Genomic DNA, 21,110 nt, shown 5'->3' on the forward strand with positions numbered 1-21,110 from the left:
CTCAACGGCATCAGGCAGTGTTTACATTGAAATATCTGGGAAATGTGAGTCACACAGCTGAGGACTTGTGGTCAGCTCTGGAGACTGAGATCCATCAATGGTTGTCTCCACTCAACCTGCAGCCAGGGAAGGCTGTGTGCGACATTGCTGCAAACCTGGGTGCGGCCCTTCACCGGGGCAATGTCACACAGGTGCCTTGTATGGCTCACGTTTTGAACCTGGTTGTCCAGCAATTTTTTCCCACTATCCCGGACTAGATGGGCTTCTGCAAAGGGGAAAGTTGTGTGCTCACTTACGCCGTTCGCATCCCGCAGCTCGACGACTTGCATCTCTACAGAAGTCGTTGGACCTGCCAGTTCACCGGCTGAAATGCGATTTGCCAACACGGAATTCAACTCTGCGCATGTTGCAGCAACTGTGGCAGCACTGACGAGCCCTGGTGCAGTACGTTATGACATATAGCCTGGGCCAAGGAGATCAAGAGGTGGGGCAAATCACGCTGCAGGAGTGGTCTCAGATCAGGGACCTATGCACCCTTCTGCACAGTTTTGAAATAGCGACAAAGATGTTTAGTGCTGACGATGCCATCATCAGCATGACCATTCCGGTGACTTACATGCTGGAGCACACCTTACACAGTGTTCGGAGTCAGGTGGTGGAACAAGAGGAGGAGGAAGAACAGGAGGAGTCATATCTCTTAGGTGAAGAAGGATGGCAGCACCAAGGCGGCTGGCATTGGAGGCTGGGGGAGAGGGATTACCGAGGGCACATGGTAGCAGCCAAACTGTTGAGGAAGGTGCAGGAGGTGAGGAAGAAGTGGAGGACGAACTGGCTATGGGCATGAAAGACTCATCAGATGAGGGAGACCTTGATCAAATTTCTGTTGTGCGAGGTTAGGGGGAGAGGGCTGACGAAGAAAGCATGATTCTCACCTTGCCACCACCAAGACAACAAGGACTTGGTCCTTCTGGATAGCAAGACACATGAGTGCCTTCTTGCTGCACTACCTGCAACATGACCCTTGGATTGTCAGAATCCGAAGTAATGCCGACTACTGGGTTGCCACACTCTTAGATCCCTATTACAAAAGCAAATTTGGCTAAATAATTCCTGCCATAGAAAGGGATTCACGCATGCTGGAGTATCAGCAGAGACTGTTACAGAATCTAACATCTGCTTTTCCACAAAACACCAGTGGTGCACGTAGTGAATCTTCTAACTTGCCAACCGTGGGACTATCGAGTCATCACTCAAACTGTAACAGTAACATCGTATCTGGTGGTAACAGCAATTTTTTCCAATTGTTTCAAGATTTTTTTGGACCATCCTTTGCAAGGCCACAGGAGACAAGAAGTTTGATGCACAGCCAATGCCTAGAGAGGATGGTACAAGAGTATCTCCAAGTTAACATCGATGCCATGACTGTTGAACTGGACCTTTGCTCATTTTGGGCTTCCAATTCTTGAAAAATGGCCTGATCTCACCACTCATGCCTTGGAGATCTTGTCTTGCCCCGCAGCCAGCGTTCTCTCTGAACGTGGGTTCAGCGCTGCTGGTGGTGTGCTGACAGATAAGCGCACGCGGCTGTCCAGTGACAATGTAGACAGACTAACGTTCATCAAGATGAACAAATCCTGGATCCACAAGGACTTTTCTACCCCTGTGTCATCTTGGGGAGACTAAAAGCTTGATGATTTTTGAAAATCACCTCACCAGCTGTTTTAAAAAACTCTGGCGAAATTGATGCCATTTAAGTGGTGTCTGTGGCCGAATTTTTGGAAAAAATGGAGACTCTTTTATTTAGTCCCCTTGCTGAGTTTTACATGACGTTGCCATCGTCAATTCCAGGTGGGTGGGGTCATCTGCAGAGTTGTTTCCTCATACTATGGCCTGGGATCAGAGCAGAGGTCTGCTCCAAAGCTTCAGTGTCTGCTGGTCAGCAGAGTAGCCCAGCCACCCACCGCCTATTTAGCTAAGTACTATTTTTAACGGCATCTGGCCCAGGAAATCCTTTTGGGCCTAGTAGAATTTGGTGCTACTCAGCAGCGTACTTCACCCATGAAGCAAGCTACACCGCCTGTTTACCTAAGTACTATTTTTTAATGGCATCTAGCCAAGGAAATCCTTTTGGGCCTAGTAGAATTTGGTGCAACTCAGCAGCGTACCCCACCCATGAAGCAAGCTACACCGCCTGTTTACCTAAGTACTATTTTTTAACGGCATCTAGCCCAGGAAATCCTTTTGGGCCTAGTAGAATTTGGTGCTACTCAGCAGCGTACCCCACCCATGAAGCAAGCTACACCGCCTGTTTACCTAACTACTATTTTGTAATGGCATCTAGCCCAGGAAATCCTTTTGGGCCTAATAGAATTTGGTGCTACTCAGCAGCGTACTTCACCCATGAAGCAAGCTACACCACCTGTTGATCTAATTATTAATTTTTAACTGCATCTAGCCCAGGAAATTGTTTTGTACCTAATAGCATTTTGTGCTACTCAGCACAGTACCCCACCCATGAAGCAAGCTTCACCGCCTGGTTACCTAACTACTATTTTGTAACGGTATCTAGTCCAGGAAATCATTTTGGGCCTAGCAGAATTTGGTGCAACTCAGCAGCGTACCCCACCCATGAAGCAAGCTACACTGCCTGTTTACCTAAGGACTATTTTTTAATGGCATTTGGCCCAGGAAATCCTTTTGGGCCTAGTAGCAATTTCTGTTACTCAGCAGAGTACCCCACCCATGAAGCAAGCTACACCGCCTTCTTTGTTTCTCAATATAACCCCTTGGCTCTGGGGTGTCCACTCTCCCTCCAGCTCTCTCCTTCTCACAGGTGGACTACCGCGTGTTTTCACACTGTGGCGAATCTTTTGGGCCCAGGCATAAGACATAGTCGAGGGAATGGATAATATGTGCCGCCTTACAAACGTCCATGACGACACATTCGAGGAAGCAACTAAACACCTCAAATAGTGAGCAGGATATGGAGCACCCCATGGGAAAACAGCGATCTATGTAGTATGCTCCTTCACAGAAGCAGCCCAATGGGAGGAGACTATTCGGAGGCACAGGTAGTAACCGGAACGCCCCCTCAATGTCTGTATTGGCCATTAGGGTGCCCCTTACCAACTTCTTGACCCGCCTGATTGCCTCATCAAAGGAGGTACAGTACATAGTACTGTACTTGGTTCCGCGTCGATGTTGTCATTTACTGACCTGCCCCTTGGATATAACAAATGGTGGATTTCCATGTGTTTGTATGTGTTTGTGTTTGCCTGCCTTTGGTTTCAATGGGGTTTTACACTAGGGAGGTGGCTCAACACTAACTAGGACATACAAACACAACACCAAATCCCTGCAAGATAACCTCTTCCCGGCATCTCCAAATTAACTGCTGTAAACTCCTTGTTATACGCATCATCTTCACATCCTCAACCTTTAGTTAATGGCATACCAACAGGTCAGTTCTTACGAATCGGAAGAATTTGTTCCAATCATTATTTGTTTAATAAACAGGCTGAAGACCTTACAGAAAGATTTAGAGATAGCGGTTATTCAAACAGGAGTATCAAGAAAGACTTCAAGAGAGCAGCAGCAGAGAAACGGACTGATCTATTACAATCAAAAACAAAAACAATTAAAAAAGAACCAAAGGTGAGATTTATTTCAACCTACAGTGGCAAATGGGCAGATATGAGACAGGCCATGAATAAATATTGGCCAATATTAATGACTGATTCCACTATCACCAAACATGTGAGCGATGGTCCATCCATCACCTATAGAATATCTGGCAATCTGAGAGATATGCTGGTAGACAGCTATTATGCTGGAGAAGATCTGAGTAAAGCATTTGGTTCAAGAGGACCTAAGTGGGGATTTTACCCATGCAATGATTGCATTGCTTGTCTCAATATCCAAAAAGCTTTGACATTCAAATCCAGTGATGGGCTAAAAACGTTTACCATCACACAACACATCACATGTAACACTATAGGTGTGATACATTATGCTGTTTGCACATGTAGAAAAATTTATGTGGGCCTCACTTCAAAACAATTAAAAATCTGAGTGAGAGAACACTATAGGGACATAATCAAGGCACATGATATAGACAATATCTTGGAATTAAAACCAATACCAAGACACTTCAAACTTGTTTATGATTGTAATGCCAGACTTCCGAAGGTGTCAGGGTCAGGGATCAATAAATTCTTCATAGATAAAAGAGGAGGTAACTGGAGAAAGTCCCTGGCCCAATTAGAGGTCAGGTGGATCATGAAGATTGATTCTGTCCAACCTAGCGGTTTAAATGAGATTCTTAGCCCCTTTCCTTTAGTTTCCATTTTAAGTTAATGTTTTTAGCTGTTTTATTAGTGTCTTGTTTTTAATTATACTTTTGTTTTGTATTTTGTAGTCTCATTCTGTTCTATTACAAATATACTTACTGTCCTTGTGGTGTTCCGGATGGCAGCGTTTATTTGGAGATGCCCGGAAGAGGTTATCTGGCGGGGATTTGGTGCTGTCTGTGTATGTCCTAGTATGGGAAGAAGATAGTCATCATAAAAATAAAAAAAATTAGAGAAAAAAGGAAAATAAAGAAAAAAGAAGAAATAAGAGTTTATTAATATGTTGTGGGATTCCATGTTCTTTCTAATTTAATAGGCAAAAATCTTTTCTGCTTCACACATTTTTGTGTTAGCTATTTAATATATCTTCATGATATTTGAATATTTGTTATAACAGCAAAAGAGATTTTATATTTTTTCTTTTTTCACCGCCTCACTTTTTTAGTGCACTTGTTTAATAATATAAAATTTATTTGTTATGTATTAACATACTTTTTGCAATATAAATATTTTAATTGTCACTTTTTTATGTGGCTCACTCAGCCATCATTATTTTGTATTTATTTCTTATTTAAGGCAGTTCAACATGTATTTATTATATTCAATCACATTTAATATCTAGGTGTAATCACAATGTGCATTAGTTGTAAATATATTTTTATTTAGGGCGTCTTTAGTATGTGATTTACAAGCCTCAGCCTTGAAACTTTTCCCTGACTAAAACTCTTCACGCACCTTTGTTGTGCACTGAGCAATTCGATCTATCCGGATATCCCTGCGGTGAGTGCGCTCTGCCAGTGTCCGGCTGCTTGTGTCTCCATGGTACCGCGTCCTTAGCGTTACTTGACTCCGCCCCCCTTCCTGACGCATCAGATGGGAGGTGTGTATCAGTGATGTGGAACGCCAACCTGTGCTGACGCGTTATTCCGGTGCACTGAGTCGAGCGCCATTACCACACCACTGCCACTAATGTAACAGCAGGACTATAAATAGATCTGGTATCAATACCTTTTACAAATATATACCCCAGGATGAAGCTAATGCAAAACGTGCGTTGGGGCGCAGGCACCGCTAATACCGGCCATGTATTGATTTCTATGTATTCTCCTTACTCTTTACATTCCAGCACTTTAGTTTATGGGGCTTTAATTATAGACTGAATTCATCCTTTGCTACATATCGTGCTATCAGTTTATCTTGCTGCATTCTATTCTATGTGTACTGTGTCATAAGCCAGGGATGCCAGAATTTATTTGTACTATGTAATGATATTTACTCAGCACTAAGCACTTTCTCTAGGCTATCCACAAATGGCTATACATGCACTAGGCACTTTTTTGCAGCTGTCAAAGGCTGTATATCTTGTTGGTAGGAGATACGTTGTTTTTTGGTCCATTTGGGATTCTAATCTTGGTTTGATTTCCAAACCTCATATATATTTAACCTGTAACTTCACTAGATATTTATTTAAAGGAGAAAGGAAAAACAAAAACTTTGTTCCAGCTCCAAAATTTACGATACGTACAAAAATCACCCCCTCGCAAAGGTTTGTTAACACGTTCTATGCCGTAAGCACGAAAGCAATCAGTGTTGCCAGCGTGGTGAGTTAACAAACCTTTGCGAGGGGGTGATTCCAGACGCTGTCTCTTGATGCGTGAAGCATTTTGGATTTACTACTTGAACACTCGTTTTCCTGCTGGTCTCAACAAGCGTAACGAATTAATGTATCATTACTGATGTTTTCGTCATGAGCATTTGATATTAATGTTTCTTTTAGCATGTTTATATTTTTATAAGTGTTTATATGTAGCAATTTCCTTCTTTTGTATGTATCGTATTTTGCTAATAGGACCTTTCCTCGTCATGTGACTTGGGGGCTGTTGTCCATTGGCTGGTGGTGGCTATATAATGTTATCTGTATATTCATTTGTAGCTCTGACAAAGATCTGTAAAGATCGAAACGCGTTGCTCTTTCCTGTTGTGCTATGGAGAGTTACTCAGCCTATGTTTTTATCATGGATTAATAAAGGATCGATATTTTAAATTTTGGAACTGGAACAAAGTTTATTTTTCCTTTCTCTATTCAACACTATGTGGATCAACGTGGAGGTTCCGTGCACCTGCTGAGGCTGCCTGGTGAGCTGGCTTTTGGTTTTTTCTATGTGTCTACTATTTATTTAAAGGACCTTGAGTATATACTCTTCATGTTGATACAGACCTGTATATGGCGGTATAGTTTTTGCATTTGTATCTCTGTTTGCATTCTTTTAATGTGATTATTTAATAAAGATGTATTTATCTTTTATGAACATTTGGCATTGGCTTCCATTGATAGTAGGATTCTTTTGAAGTTTAGGAAGTGCCATTCTTAAAGCCATTTTGTGTATGATATGGAATTTACAAGCTGTGCAAAAGTCCCTCACAGTGCACCCACAGATTAAGGGTCTACCAAGGAAAGGATATCCAGATTGACACCCCACGAAATGACCCTGGGGGTGAGGGGGAAAATTGTGTGGGAATTGCTGCACAACCTGCTGGATAAGGGTTATTACCTCAACGTACAGTAAATCAATTTTACTCCAGAATCCCACTATTCAAAACTTTCTCTGTCAGAGGTACAGTTGCATGAGGCCCCAATGCGAAAAAATCAGAGAGGCCTCCCTAAGCCGCAAATTGGGCAACTGTTGCGAAACAGCAACAGAAGAGCCAAATGCAGCAAGAATATGCTGGTGGTCAAGTATAAGGACAAGAGGGATGTCCTTATCTTGACCACCATACACTGTGACAACAGCTACCTTGTCATTGTCCAAGGTCCAAAAGAAGTTCTAAAGCCAGATTGTATCCCGGATTACAATCTGTACATGGGGGTGCAGATCTCTCAGGTCAGGTCCTCAAACCATACAGTGCCACGAGAAAAGCTATGGTACGAAAAATTGCCCGTGCACATTGTAGAGATGGCAATGTACAATGCTTTTGTGCTGTTTCAATCTACAGGCAATACGGGGACCTTCCTTCAGTTTCAGGCATTAATCATCAAGGCCCTAATGTTTGGCATTCAGGAAGGTGAGGGTCCAAATACTTCTGAAAGTGATAGTGCCCATATCGTACCAGGTCAAAATTTTCCCAGAGAAGTTCCCCAAATCGCGAAAAAGGGAACAACACAAAAAAGGTGCAGAGTATGCTTCAAGAGAGGAATACGAGAGGACACAATTTACCACTGTGAAACCTGCCCTGAGAAACTTGGCCTTTGCATTAAGGATTGCTTCAAAGCAAACCATTCATTCATAAATTAATAAAATTTGGTTTTACCCTGTTGACACAACATACTTTTATAATCTGATGTACACCAACCAGGTAAAATGCAGAATTTTATTCAAACATAGTTAAAACAAAACGATAAAGCAACCTGATGCGTTTCTGGCGCAGCAATGCATCCTTTGTCATAGGGTGTTGGTAAGAGAATACAGACTGGTGTAAATAGAAGGAAACACCAAGCAGAGCAAAGGAATCACATAATAAGAAGCAACAGCTGTACAAACACTAATTGTGACAAAACTCGAATAGTGTGAATACAATCAATATGTATGGAATAAATCATTTTTAAACTTCACTCCTTTAGGGAACTTGGTGTCTAGGCATAATATCCAAAAAGCTTCTCCCATTATTAAACATTTTTGCCAATTCCCCCATGTCTCGGACAGCTGACTTTTTCAAGACTAAAAAATGCAAAGTGTGAAAGGTCCCCTTTGTGGGCGTACACAAAATGTTTAGTCCCTCTGGAAGAGGAGCTATTATTTCCATTGATGTTAGCTATATGCTCTCAAATCCTTCTTTTGAGTTTGCGGGTTGTGCACCCAATGTATTTTGACATAAAGCACATTGAATGCAATACACAACTATAGGCCGCTGAAATGTAATAGCAGATTCACTATCTGCGATGTGAGAGGAATGGGCTTTATAAGGCTACGTTCACATTAGCGTTCCGCTAATGTGCGTCGCTGTTGCATCGGCGACGCAGCGGCGACGCGCCCCTATGTTTAACATGGGGGACGCGTGCGTTTTTTTTGTTGCGTTTTCCGACACGTGCGTCGTTTCCGACGCTAACGTCGGACGCAAGAAAATGCAACAAGTTGCATTTTTCGTGCGTCCAATTTTCGTCAAAAAACGACGCACGCGTCGCAAAACGCAGCGTTTTTGCGTGCGTTTGCGTGCGTTTTTTTGTGCGTCGTGCGTTGCGTCGCCGGCGCAGTGGCGCGCAACGCTAATGTGAACGTAGCCTAAGATAAAGAGGGTCTAGGTTTATTTGAAATAGTTTTAAACACATGTTTGACATCAAGGCTATTATAGCCCCTCTCAATTAAGTGTTTACTAATAATGGCACCTTCTTTCATAAAATAATCATTTGAGAAACAGGTGCGTTTAGCACAAAAAAATCACCATAGGGTATTGACCGTATAGTGTGGCTAGGGTGTGAACTGGACTGATACATCTGGATTTTACCTTGTTGGTGTACTGGAAACACATCATTCAGAGTAGAATTTCAATATTTGCAGATGACACTAAACTCTGCAGGGTAATCAATACAGAGGAGGACAATTTTATATTACAGGATGATTTATGTAAACTAGAAGCTTGGGCTGATAAATGGCAAATGAGCTTTAATGGGGATAAATGTAAGGTCATGCACTGGGGTAGAAGTAATAAGATGTATAATTATGTGCTTAATTCTAAAACTTTGGGCAAAACCGTCAATGAAAAAGACCTGGGTGTATGGGTGGATGACAAACTCATTCAGTGGCCAGTGTCAGGCAGCTGCTACAAAGGCAAATAAAATAACGGGATGCATTAAAAGAGGAATAGATGCTCATGAGGAGAATATAATTTTACCTCTATACAAGTCATTAGTTCGACCACACTTAGAATACTGTGCACAGTTCTGGTCTCCGGTGTATAAGAAAGACATAGCTTAACTGGAGCGGGTGCAGAGAAGAGCGACCAAGGTTATTAGAGGACTGAGGGGTCTGCAATACCAAGATAGGTTACTAAACTTGGGGCTATTTAGTTTGAAAAAACGAAGACTAAGGGGTGATCTTATTTTAATGTATAAATATATGAGGGAACAGTACAAAGACCTTTCTGATGAGCTTCTTAATCTTAGACCTGAAACAGGGACAAGGGGACATCCTCTACGTTTGGAGGAAAAAAGGTTTAAGCATAATAACAGACGCGGATTCTTTACTGTAAGAGCAGTGAGACTATGGAACTCTCTGCCGTATGATGTTGTAATGAGTGATTCATTACTTAAATTTAAGAGGGGACTGGATACATTTCTAGAAAAGTATAATGTGACAAGGTATATACACTAGATTCCTTGATAGGGCATTGATCCAGGGAACTAGTCTGATTGCCGTATGTGGAGTCAGGAAGGAATTTTTTTCCCCAAGGTGGAGCTTACTCTTTGCCACATGGGTTTTTTTTGCCTTCCTCTGGATCAACATGTTAGGGCATGTTAGGTTAGGCTATGGGTTGAACTAGATGGACTTAAAGTCTTCCTTCAACCTTAATAACTATGTAACTATGTAACTATTCCCTCTTCTTCATTTCCAAAATGAGGTCGCTTGTGGGGAATTTTCACTGTTTAGGCACAACATGGGCTCTCCCAATGTGACATGACACACACAGACCATTCCATCAAAGTCAGCTCTCCAAAACATCACTCCTTTGCTTCCGAGCCCTGCCATGTGCGCAAACAGTAGTTTTCCCCCACATATGGGGTATCAGCGGACTCAGAAGAAATTGCGTAACAATTTTTGGAGTCTAATTTCTCATGTTAGCCTTATGAAAATAAAAAAATTGGGCATAAAAGAACATTTTTTTATTTTCAATGCTCAATGTTAAATAAATATCTTTGAAGCACCTGGGGGTTCAAGATACTCACCAAACATCTAGATAAATTCCTTGAGGGGTCTAATTTACAAATTAGGTCAATTGTGGGGGTGGTAAAATTTGAAATTGCTGATCAACTTCTAACGCTCTAACTTCCTTACAAAAAAATTATGTTTCAAAAATTGTGGTGACAAATTAGACATGTGAGAAATGTTATTTATTAACTATTTTATGTGACATAACTCTGCTTTAAGGGCATAAAAATGAAAAATGTGAAAATTAGGAAATGTTCAAAATTTTTGCCAAATCTGATACTTACACAAGTAAACATATGTCCTATCAAACATATGTTACCATTATCATGAAGTACAATATGTCAATCTCAGAATCTCAGAATCATTAGAATCCATTGAAGCATTACAGAGTTATTACCTCATAAAGGGACACTAGTCAGAAATAAAAAAGATTGCCTGGTCAGGAAGGTAAAAACAAGCTTTGGAGTGAATGGCTTAATGTAGCCTACAAAACTTTAATATTAGAGGCGCAGCTCCCAAGATCCTCAACAAAAGCAAAATATTAGTACGTAAGCACTTTATCTTTTTTTGGAAAGTCAACTATATTGTGTGAATTTAACTGTGGAAATGTTGCAGATTTACAATGCAATCTGCATAAAACAGGCTCCTTTTAAAAAGAAATTCCCCCCAAAAACACCAATAGGCTGAAGAAAGCCCACAAATGCATTGTGTTTAGACACGATTTACAATTGCTCTTTACCATGCTCCCATTTTTGGGCACTTTACTAAGGTGTCTATGGAGTTACAAAATATATCTAAAAAGTTTTATGAATGTAAGGAAACAGTCTTCAGTACTTAAAAAAGAGTAATCCAGAATTCCTTAATAAAATGAATTAACTTTTGGAAAAGAAAAAGCAACATAAATATGACATGGAGGCGTGTTATAAGTGTCAATCCAACTCTTAGGCTACAATCACACATCTGTTTTTCTCATTCTTATGCGGTCTGTTTTTACGATGCATAGCAAACTGATCCATTGAGTTTAACGAAACTATTCACATATCTATTTTTAGCAGATGCCAGTGTCTGTTCTGGCAAACTCAGTGCCTGTCCTATTCTTATTCATTTTGCGTATCACGCTCAATAATTCAAATGTATGGGGATCCATCAAAACTGGATAAAAAAGAAAGACATCCATTTTCCATCCATTTTTAAATGATCCATTGCAAAGGGTCATGGAAAAAAACATTTAGACAGTTTATCTCTTTCATATCACACATGGGAGAAAAATGGTCTGTTTTGACAGTTGTAAAAAGGGAAACGGATGAGTGAATGTAGCCCTAATCATTGCAGTAATTATGGGTGAGACAACACCTAAAATGCATATGCCTAAATGTCCTGTGATACAGTCATGGCGGAAAGTGTTGGCACCCTTGTTGGCATGCAGTGATCTCATTGAGGTCACCGTTGTTCAACGTGTCGCACACAGATAAGTGTGGGAACCCAACTTCAATGACCAGCGGTGACCTCTGTGATGTCTCCGCTCGTCATCATACCTGCGCTCGCAGCACCTCATTCTCCCATGGTTTTCATCGTGGATTTTTGCATCATGGCACCATTCATGTTGAAAACCACATATCGCAGTGGTGGATTACATCGTGGGACAGTATGGCTTATCTTTAGAGATGAGCGGTGTTCGAGTCGAACTGTTCGCCAATTTCAAATTCGAACTGTTTTGGGCGGTGTTCGAGTCGTTCGTCGAACTCTAACAATTTGTTTAAAATTCGGCTGTTCGAGTTTCTGTTCGATAACTGTTCGTTCACCCAAAGCCTAACTTGATTTGCACATTAAAACTGTTTATCAATGTTAATAGACTGTTTCAGTGTACAGTGGGCAGTGGGGCGGGGAATAGATCTGTGCTGAAATAATGACGATCTCCATTTTTTTTCTTTCCCACATTTACAGTGGGGCGGTGCAGTCTCTCAGCACACACACACACACAGCAATGTGCATGTGATGCACACAATCAAGGGCATGTGTCATTGGCTGTGTACGTCACATGTCCTTGCCCTATAAGAACCAACCATTTTCCCCGTCGCCACTATTTCCTCACTGCTGCAACTTAGTGTTAGACAGCACCGCTGCTGCTGTGGGCGCTATACAGCCTAAGAGTGTTTTTTTTTTAGCAAATTTTCAGAGAGATAGGTTTAGGGAGTCAAGAGGAGTCGGGACTGGTTGTAATATCAGCCCTTTTCAGGGTAGGTTACAGCAGTTCCTAGCAATTTTTGCCAGGCAGGTCTGTGCCAGTGCTGTGCAAGTGTTTGTCACAGCATTTGGTGCAATCTAGCTCAGCCAATCCTTTTGGGCTAGTAGCATTGTCTGGTAGACATCTGAGTAGCCCGCCTGTGAAGCTAGCTACACCTCCTGTGTATCTAAATATTTACTGCATCTAACCCAGGAAATCGTTTTGGGCTTACTAGCAGTGTCTGCACGTCAGCAGAGTAGCCCGCCTGTGAAGCTAGCTACATCATCTGTGTATCTAAATTTTAACTGCATCTAACCCAGTAAATCTTTTTGGGCTTAGTAGCAGTGTCTGCACGTCAGCGGAGTAGCTTGCCTGTGAAGCTAGCTACACCGCCTGTGTATCCTAATTTTTACTGCATCTAACCCAGTTGATAGTTTTGGGACTAGGACCAGTGTCTGCACATCAGCGGAATAGCCTGCCTGTGAAGCTAGCTACACCTCCTGTGTATCTAAATTTTTACTGCATCTAACCCAGTAAATCTTTTTGTGCTTAGTAGCAGTGTCTGCACATCAGCGGAGTAGCCCGCCTGTGAAGCTAGCTACACCGCATGTGTATCTAAATTTTTACTGCATCTAACCCAGTAAATCTTTTTGGGCTTAGTAGCAGTGTCTGCACGTCCGTGGAGTAGCCCGCCTGTGAAGCTATCTACACTGCCTGTGTATCTAAATTTTTACTGCATCTAACCCAGTAAATAGTTTTGGGTCTAGGAGCAGTGTCTGCACGTCAGCAGAGTAGCCCACCTGTGAAGCTAACTACAATGCCTGTGTATCTAAATTTTTACTGCATCTAACCCAGTAAATTGTTTTGGGCCTAGGAGCAGTGTCTGCACGTCAGCGGAGTAGCCCACCTGTGAAGCTAACTACACTGCCTGTGTATCTAAATTTTTACTGCATCTAACCCCAGTAAATCCTTTTGGGCCTAGTACCACAGTTTGGCCACTCAATTCTGGTCAGTTTTCATCCATCGGTTGTTGTGCCAGTGTAATAGTATGCAGGTACTGAGTATGTCACCACGGATTAGACAGACCAACTGTTGAAGGGGATTTATTAACAGGGGTAGAATTCTCCTCGCAGGGAGTAAACAGGAGGTTAATAGAGTCAAGTAAAACAGTAAACAGTTAAGCGGAATCAAAAGGGTTAACGAGTGTTCTTGTAACTTATCAGCCCAGGGAGATCCTGACTGGAGAGTCCTTTTTCCAACGTGGATACAGTCACCAGCAGGGCTTGAGATCCTGGTCTCTTCTCTGTCTCCTGGAAAGTCCGGAGTTAAATCTCTGCAGCCTGTTCTTCTCAAAGTGAAACTGGAACCAGGAAATAGCACAGTCTCTCCGTCACTGCTGCAGGAGTCTCCATAAGCCTGGCAGCTTCTCTGTAGTAACGATGTCACACACACTGGGCAGCTACTTATCACACTCAGGGATCTTTGCTTGTCACTGCGGTCACCAGGGCTGCACTGAGTCACTGTCTCTGCACTGTCAGGGGAAGAGCCTTCTCAGATTATGGAGGCTTCCAAGTCCCCACTCTCACTCCAGCCTTAGTGCCCTCACGGGGAGCACTCTGTCATGGGGAGCGCGGCACTGCAGCCTGCTTTCTCTCTGTGCAGCTGTCCCCTCTCTGGCGCGCTTTCTCTCCCGCACTTTTCTGACCACTCCCCTCTCTCTTCCCAGCAGTCACCTGGTCCCCTCTGTCCAGGGCAGAAAGTCTTCCCCCCAACAACCCAGCTGTCTGACTAAGTGGTTCCAGGCAAGGAGCAGGGAAAGCAACCTCCTTACACCAACAACTACAGATACAGAGTTGCCAATTAGTTAAGCACCAAAATGAGTGGCAAAAGGCCTGCTGCTCGTGGAAAGGGGAATAGGCATGTTGAAAAGGGAAAAAAAGCTTGTGTCCATGGGGTAGGTGGTAAAGCAACAGTAACATCTGCAGAAGAAAGACCATCTTCCAGCCGAAGTAAGATGTCTACTTCTTTTCGTGGACAATCTGATATGATCCCTTTCTTACGACCATCGCTATGAGCATCGACAAAAATTCCAGATGAGGCACAAAAACAGCAAGTGCTTGAACGGATATCAAGTGCTCGTTCAAGTGGGCTCTCCTCCATGTCAACTTCAACATCACAACTACTCCAGTCCTCAGAGTTGTCACCCCAATCGCACTTGCTTCCTCACAGCTCCCAAGTCTCCAGCAGCCCGTTTGAGCATGGGGTAACACAGATGGTTGAGTCTGCAGAGCTGTTTACTCATACTATAGCCTGGGAATCAAAGGTCTGCTCCAGAGCTTCTGTAAATCCAGACGAGGAAATGATCTGCACTGATGCCCAGAATCTTTGTGAGTCGGATCCAGGCCCAGAGGAAGAAGGTTCTGAGCATAATGTAGACCCTCGTTCCCAAACTGTAACTCCTGTTGGTGGAGACAATGAGGAAGATGATGATGAGACTGAGATACCTGATTAGAACGAAAACTTGACTTTTCGGTCAGGGCAGGAAGAGGTTGGCTCTGAGGACGACGGGTGTCAGAACACACAGGATGATGATGACGAGGTTGGAGACCCTACATACTGTCAACCCACAGTCCGCCAGTCCATGAGGTCAGCAGAGGAGGTGGAGGATAATGCTAGTGACGAATTTGATGTTAGGTTGCGCCTTCCTGGACAGAGCAGGAGTACTGGAAGCATGTCAACAACTGCATCCTCAACCCCAACTGTGCCTCTGATCAGAAGTCGTGGTGGCTCTTCAGGTCGCACGGGCTCTAAGCCTTGCATAGCTTGGGCATTTTTTGACATTGCAAAGGATGAACCAACTCATGTTGTCTGTAAGATTTGTCAACAAAATCTCAGTAGAGGCCAAAAAATGACTAGCTTGAGTACTTCATGCTTGAACCGTCACATGGATATGAGGCATAAGTTGCAGTGGGAAGCTCACTGTGCTACAATGCGGCCTAGTGGGCCGGGTTAACCAACGTCTGCCCCATCAAGTGCATCTGCATTCTCTTCATCCTCTGTGACTGTGGGGACAGCAGTCCCACATAGTTTTGGACGCAGACCTTCCACCTCTTTACCTGCAAAAGCCAGTGTGATTGGCAAGTCATCAGTATATTTGCAAGTGGAAACATCTGCTGGTGTTGAGCGCTCTCCGACATTGACACCACATTTTGATCAAGGCAACATAACATCTCCGCCTGCACATTCCTCACAGACCAGTAGTTTGCCAGGGGACACCCTACTCAACTCTGTCTAAGCACGGCAGCCAGCCCTCAGTCCCTCAGATGTGGACAAGTAAAAGACCATTTCCTCCTAGCCATGACAAAGCTACAAGGTTGAATTTCACCATCTGCAAGCTGTTGGCTAGGGAAATGCTGCCTTTCCGCCTGGTGGACACTGAGGATTTTCGAGACCTTATGTCCGTCGCAGTGCCCCAGTACCAGATGCCCAGTCGCCACTACTTCTCAAAGAAAACTGTGCCTGCGCTACACCAGCATGTCGCACACAACATCACCGCTTCCTTGAGAAACTCTGTGTGTGACAGGGTGCATTTCACAACAGATATTTGGATGAGTAGCCATAGACAGGGGCATTACATGTCGGTGACTGAGCACTGGGTAACTATGGTGACATCAGGAGAAGGGGCTGCTGTCCAAATCTTGCCATCTCCCACGAGTTGCTCATCGATCCTCTGTATCTAGAAGTTCCTCCACTGCTTCTGCCTCCTCAACCTCCTCTCGGTCCTCCACCTGCACCCAAAGCCTGTCTGGTAATGCCACCCGCGTTCTAACTGTGCAGAAGGAATCCTGCACACCTCCTTACTATACTGTAACCAGAGTCACACAGCTGAGGAGTTGTGGTCAGCTCTGGAGACCGAGTTCCATCAATGGCTGTCTCCTCTCAGACTGCAGCCAGGGAAGGCCGTGTACGACAATGCTGCAAACCTGGGTGCGGCCCTTCGCCGGGGCAATGTCACACACGTGCCTTGTATGGCTCACGTTTTTGTCCAGCAATTTTTATCCCACTATCCCAGACTAGATGGGCTTCTGCAGAGGGCACGTTCGCTGTGTGCTCACTTCCGCCGTTCGCATCCTGCAGCTCAATGACTTACATCTCTACAGAAGTCGTTGGGTCTGCCAGTTCACCGGCTGAAATGCGATGTGCCCACACGGTGGAATTCAACTCTGCACATGTTGCTGCGACTGTGGAAGCACCGACGAGTCCTGGTGCAATACGTTATGACAAATAGCCTGAGCCAACGAGATCCAGAGGTGGGGCAAATCACGCTGCAGGAGTGGTCTCAGATCAGGGACCTATGCACCCTTCTGCACAGTTTTGAAATAGCAACGAAGATGTTTAGTGCTGACGATGCCATTATCAGCATGACTATTACGGTAATTTACATGCTGGAGCACACCTTAAACAGTATTCGGAGTCAGGTGTTGGAACAAGAGGAGGAGAAAGAGGAGGAACAGGAAGAGTCGTATGCGGAAGGGATAATATCTCCAAGGTCCAGACAGTCGGCAGCACCAAAACGGCTGGCATTGGAGGCTGGGGGAGAGGGATTACCGAGGGCGCATGGTAGCAGCCAAACTGTTGAGGAAGGTGCAGGAGACGAGGAAGAAGTGGAGGACGAACTGGCTCTGGGCATGGAAGACTCATCAGATGAGGGAGACCTTGATCAAATTTCTATTGTGCGATGTTGGGGTAGAGGGCAGAGGAAGGAAGCATGATTCTCACCTTGCTGCCACCAAGAGAAGAAGGACTTGGTCCTCCTGGATGCACAAGACACATGAGTGCCTTCTTGCTGCACTACCTGCAACGTGACCCTCAGATTGTCAGAATCCGAAGTAATGCTGACTACTGGGTTGCTACACTCTTAGATCCCCGGTACAAAAGTAAATTTGGCGAAATAATTCCTGCCATAGAAAGGGATTCACGCATGCAGGAGTATCAGCAGAGACTGTTACAGAATCTAACATCTGCTTTTCCACAAAACACCAGTGGTGCATGTAGTGAATCTCTGAGTTCTAACTTGCCAACTGTGGGACTATCGAGTCATCAATCAAACCGTAACAGTAACATCGTATCTGGTGGTAACAGCAATTTTTTCAATCTTTCAAGATTTTTTTAGACCATCCTTTGCAAGGCCACAGGAGACAAGAAGTCTGATGCACAGCCAACACCTAGAGAGGTTGGTACAAGAGTATCTCCAAGTTAAGATCGATGCCATGACTGTGGAACTGGACCTTTGCTCATTTTGGGCTTCCAATCTTGAAAAATGGCCTGAGCTCGCCACTCACACCTTGGAGATCTTGTCTTGCCCCACAGCCAGCGTTCTCTTTGAACGTGTGTTCAGCGCTGCTGGTGGTGTGCTAACAGATAAGCGCACGCGACTGTCCAGTGACAATGTAGACAGACTAACGTTCATCAAGATGAACAAATCCTGGATCTGCAAGGACTTTTCTACCCCTGAGTCTTCCTGGGGAGACTAAAAGCTTGATGATTTTTGAAAATCACCTCACCAACCGTTTTAAAAAACTCTGGTGAAATTGATGCCACTTAAGTGGTGTCTGTGGACAAATTTTTGGAAAAAATAGAGACTCTTTACTGAGTCTCCTTGCTGTGCTTTACATGACGTTGCCATCGACAATTCCAGGTGGGTAGGGTCGTCTGCAGGGTTGTTTTCTCATACTTTGGCCTGGGATTCAGAGGTCTGCTCCAAAGCTTCAGTGTCTGCTAGTCAGCAGAGTAGAACCGCCTGTTTACCTAAGTACTATTTTTTAACAGAATCAAGCCAAGGAAATCCTTTTGGGCCTAGTAGAATTTGGTGCTACAAAGCAGCGTACTTCACCCATGAAGCAAGCTACACCGCCTGTTTACCTAAGTACTATATTTTAACGGCATCTAACCCAAGAAATCCTTTTGGGCCCAGTAAAATTTGGTGCTACTCAGCAGCGTACCCCACCCATGAAGCAAGCTACACCACCTGCTTACCTAAGTACTATTTTTTAACGGCATCTAGCCCAGGAAATCCTTTTGGGCCTAGTAGAATTTGGTGCTACTCAGCAGTATACCCCACCCAGGAAGCAAGCTACACCGCCTGTTTACCTAAGTACTATTTTGTAATGGCATCTAGCCCAAGAAATCCTTTTGGGCCTAGTAAATTTTGGTGCTACTCAGCAGCGTACCCCACCAATGAAGCAAGCTACACCGCCGGCTTACCTAAGTACTATTTTTTAACGGCATCTAGCCCAGGAAATCCTTTTGGGCCTAGTAGAATTCGGTGCTACTCAGCAGCGTACCCCACCCATGAAGAAAGCTACACCGCCTGTTTACCTAAGTACTATTTTTTAACGGCATCTAGCCCAAGAAACCCTTTTGGGCCTAATAAAATTTTGGTGCTACTCAGCAGCCTACCCCACCCATGAAGCAAGCTACACCGCCTGCCTACCTAAGTACTATTTTTTAACGGCATCTAGCCCAGGAAATCCTTTTGTGCCTACTAGAATTTGGTGCTACTCAGCAGCGTACCCCATCCATGAAGCAAGCTACACCCCCTGTTTACCTAAGTGCTATTTTTTAACGACATCTAGCCCAGGAAATCCTTTTGGGCCTAGTAGAATTTGGTGCTGCTCAGCAGCGTATTCAACCCATGAAGCAAGCTACACCGCCTATTTACCTAAGTACTATTTTTTAACGGCATCTAGCCCAGGAAATCCTTTTGGGCCTAGTAGCAATTTCTGCTACTCAGCAGAGTACCCCACCCATGAAGCAAGCTCCACCGCCTTTTTCCTTGTCAATCTAACCCCTCGGATCTGGGGTGTCCACTCTCCCCCCAGCTCTCTTCTTCTCAGGTGGACTACCACGTGTATTCACACTGTGGCGAATCTTTTGGGCCCAGGCATAACAAGTCGTCGAGGGAATGGAAAATATGTGCCGCCTTAGAAACATCCATAACGACACATTCGAGGAAGCAACTAAATGCCTGAAATAGTGAGCAGGATATGGAGCACCCCATGGGCAAACAGCGATCTATGTAGTATGCTCCTTCACAGAATCAGCCCAATGGGAGGACACAATTCGGAGGCACAGGTAGTAACCGGAATGCCCCCTCAATATCTGTTTTGGCCATTAGGGTGCCCCTTCCCAACATCTTGACCCACCTGATTGCCTCGTCAAAGGAGGTACAGTACATAGTACTGTACTTTGGTTCCACGTCGATATTGTCGTTTACTGACCTACCTCTTGGATATGACAAATGGTGGATTAGTCTGAATGTATTGGGTTCCTTTTTTGGCACAACTCCCAACGGGGGTACCACTACGTCTTCTAAGGAAAGTGTTCTGAATGGACCCGCCGCCATTCTACCTAAAGATATTTATTTTCTATTTTCTTTTTTAACGACGTCTGGGTGTTGGTAGGGTGATTTTAGATTTTTACTCCAGCCTTTCTTGATTTTAGAAGGGCATGATATGCCTATATCTGTGTCTCCTCCTTCTTTTACTCCTCCACCTCTTTTCTTTTCTCATGACTATATGTAGTTGTGACTTTTCCATGTGTTTTTTGTGTCTTCTGAGCAGTTTGTCAGTTTTTGGACACCTTTTAAGGTGTTTTCTATGTGTTTGTGTGTGTTTGTGTTAGCCTGCCATTGGTTTCAATGGGGTTCGACGGTGTTCGTCGAACGTTCGACAAACATTCATTGAACACGCCCCAGTTCGACTAACCGAACCGAACTCGAACACTAGTGGGTGGCTCAACACTACTTATCTTCACTTCGGATGTGGTTGTTTATTTTTTTTTTTTTCAGGGGACATGGGCATCGGTGGATTAGGTGTAAGGTGAGTATTTTTGTTGTTTATTGTTTTATGTTTTTACAGAGGACCAGCGCTTCAATTGAATAGGTGTAAGGTGAGTATAACTGTGTTTTTTATTTTTAAATAAATCTATAAAACAGGGTGTTTATTTTTATTTCAAATTAAAGGGTCTTTTATTACAATATGACAATGGGGTTAATAATGGATAGGCGTCTTATAGATGCCTCTCCATTACTAACTGCTGGGCTTGATGTCAGCTGACAATACAAAGGCAACATCAACCCCAAAAATATTACCCCACTTGTCATTGCCACAGGGCAAGTGGAAAAATGAGGCTAAGCACCAGATTTGGCGCATCTTATGAATGAGCCATTTTTGGGGTGGCTAAGAGCTGATGTTTGTAGCCTGGGGGTGGTTATACTGTATCTCTGACCCCTTCCCAGATTATTAATATCAGCCTACAGCTGTCTGTTTAGTAAATCCCATAGTCCTTAGTTATGAACTGGCTGAAAGCACTTCAATATACTTAATATACATCATACTGATATGAAGTTACCATAACAGTAAGAAGTGACCCAAAGAACGAAATAAATTAAAACAATATCTTTATTGATTACAATGATAAAAATAAATGCTAAAAAGACAGGGGGAAAGAAGGGGCAAATACCTCCAACAAATGATGGGGAGGAAATAGCTGAAAATCACAAATGCCTGCGCCAGGTAATAGCTGAAAATAACAAATGCCAGCACCAGGTAATGT

This window comes from Ranitomeya imitator, chromosome 3 (genome assembly GCF_032444005.1).
Source record: "Ranitomeya imitator isolate aRanImi1 chromosome 3, aRanImi1.pri, whole genome shotgun sequence".
NCBI lineage: Eukaryota > Metazoa > Chordata > Amphibia > Anura > Dendrobatidae > Ranitomeya > Ranitomeya imitator.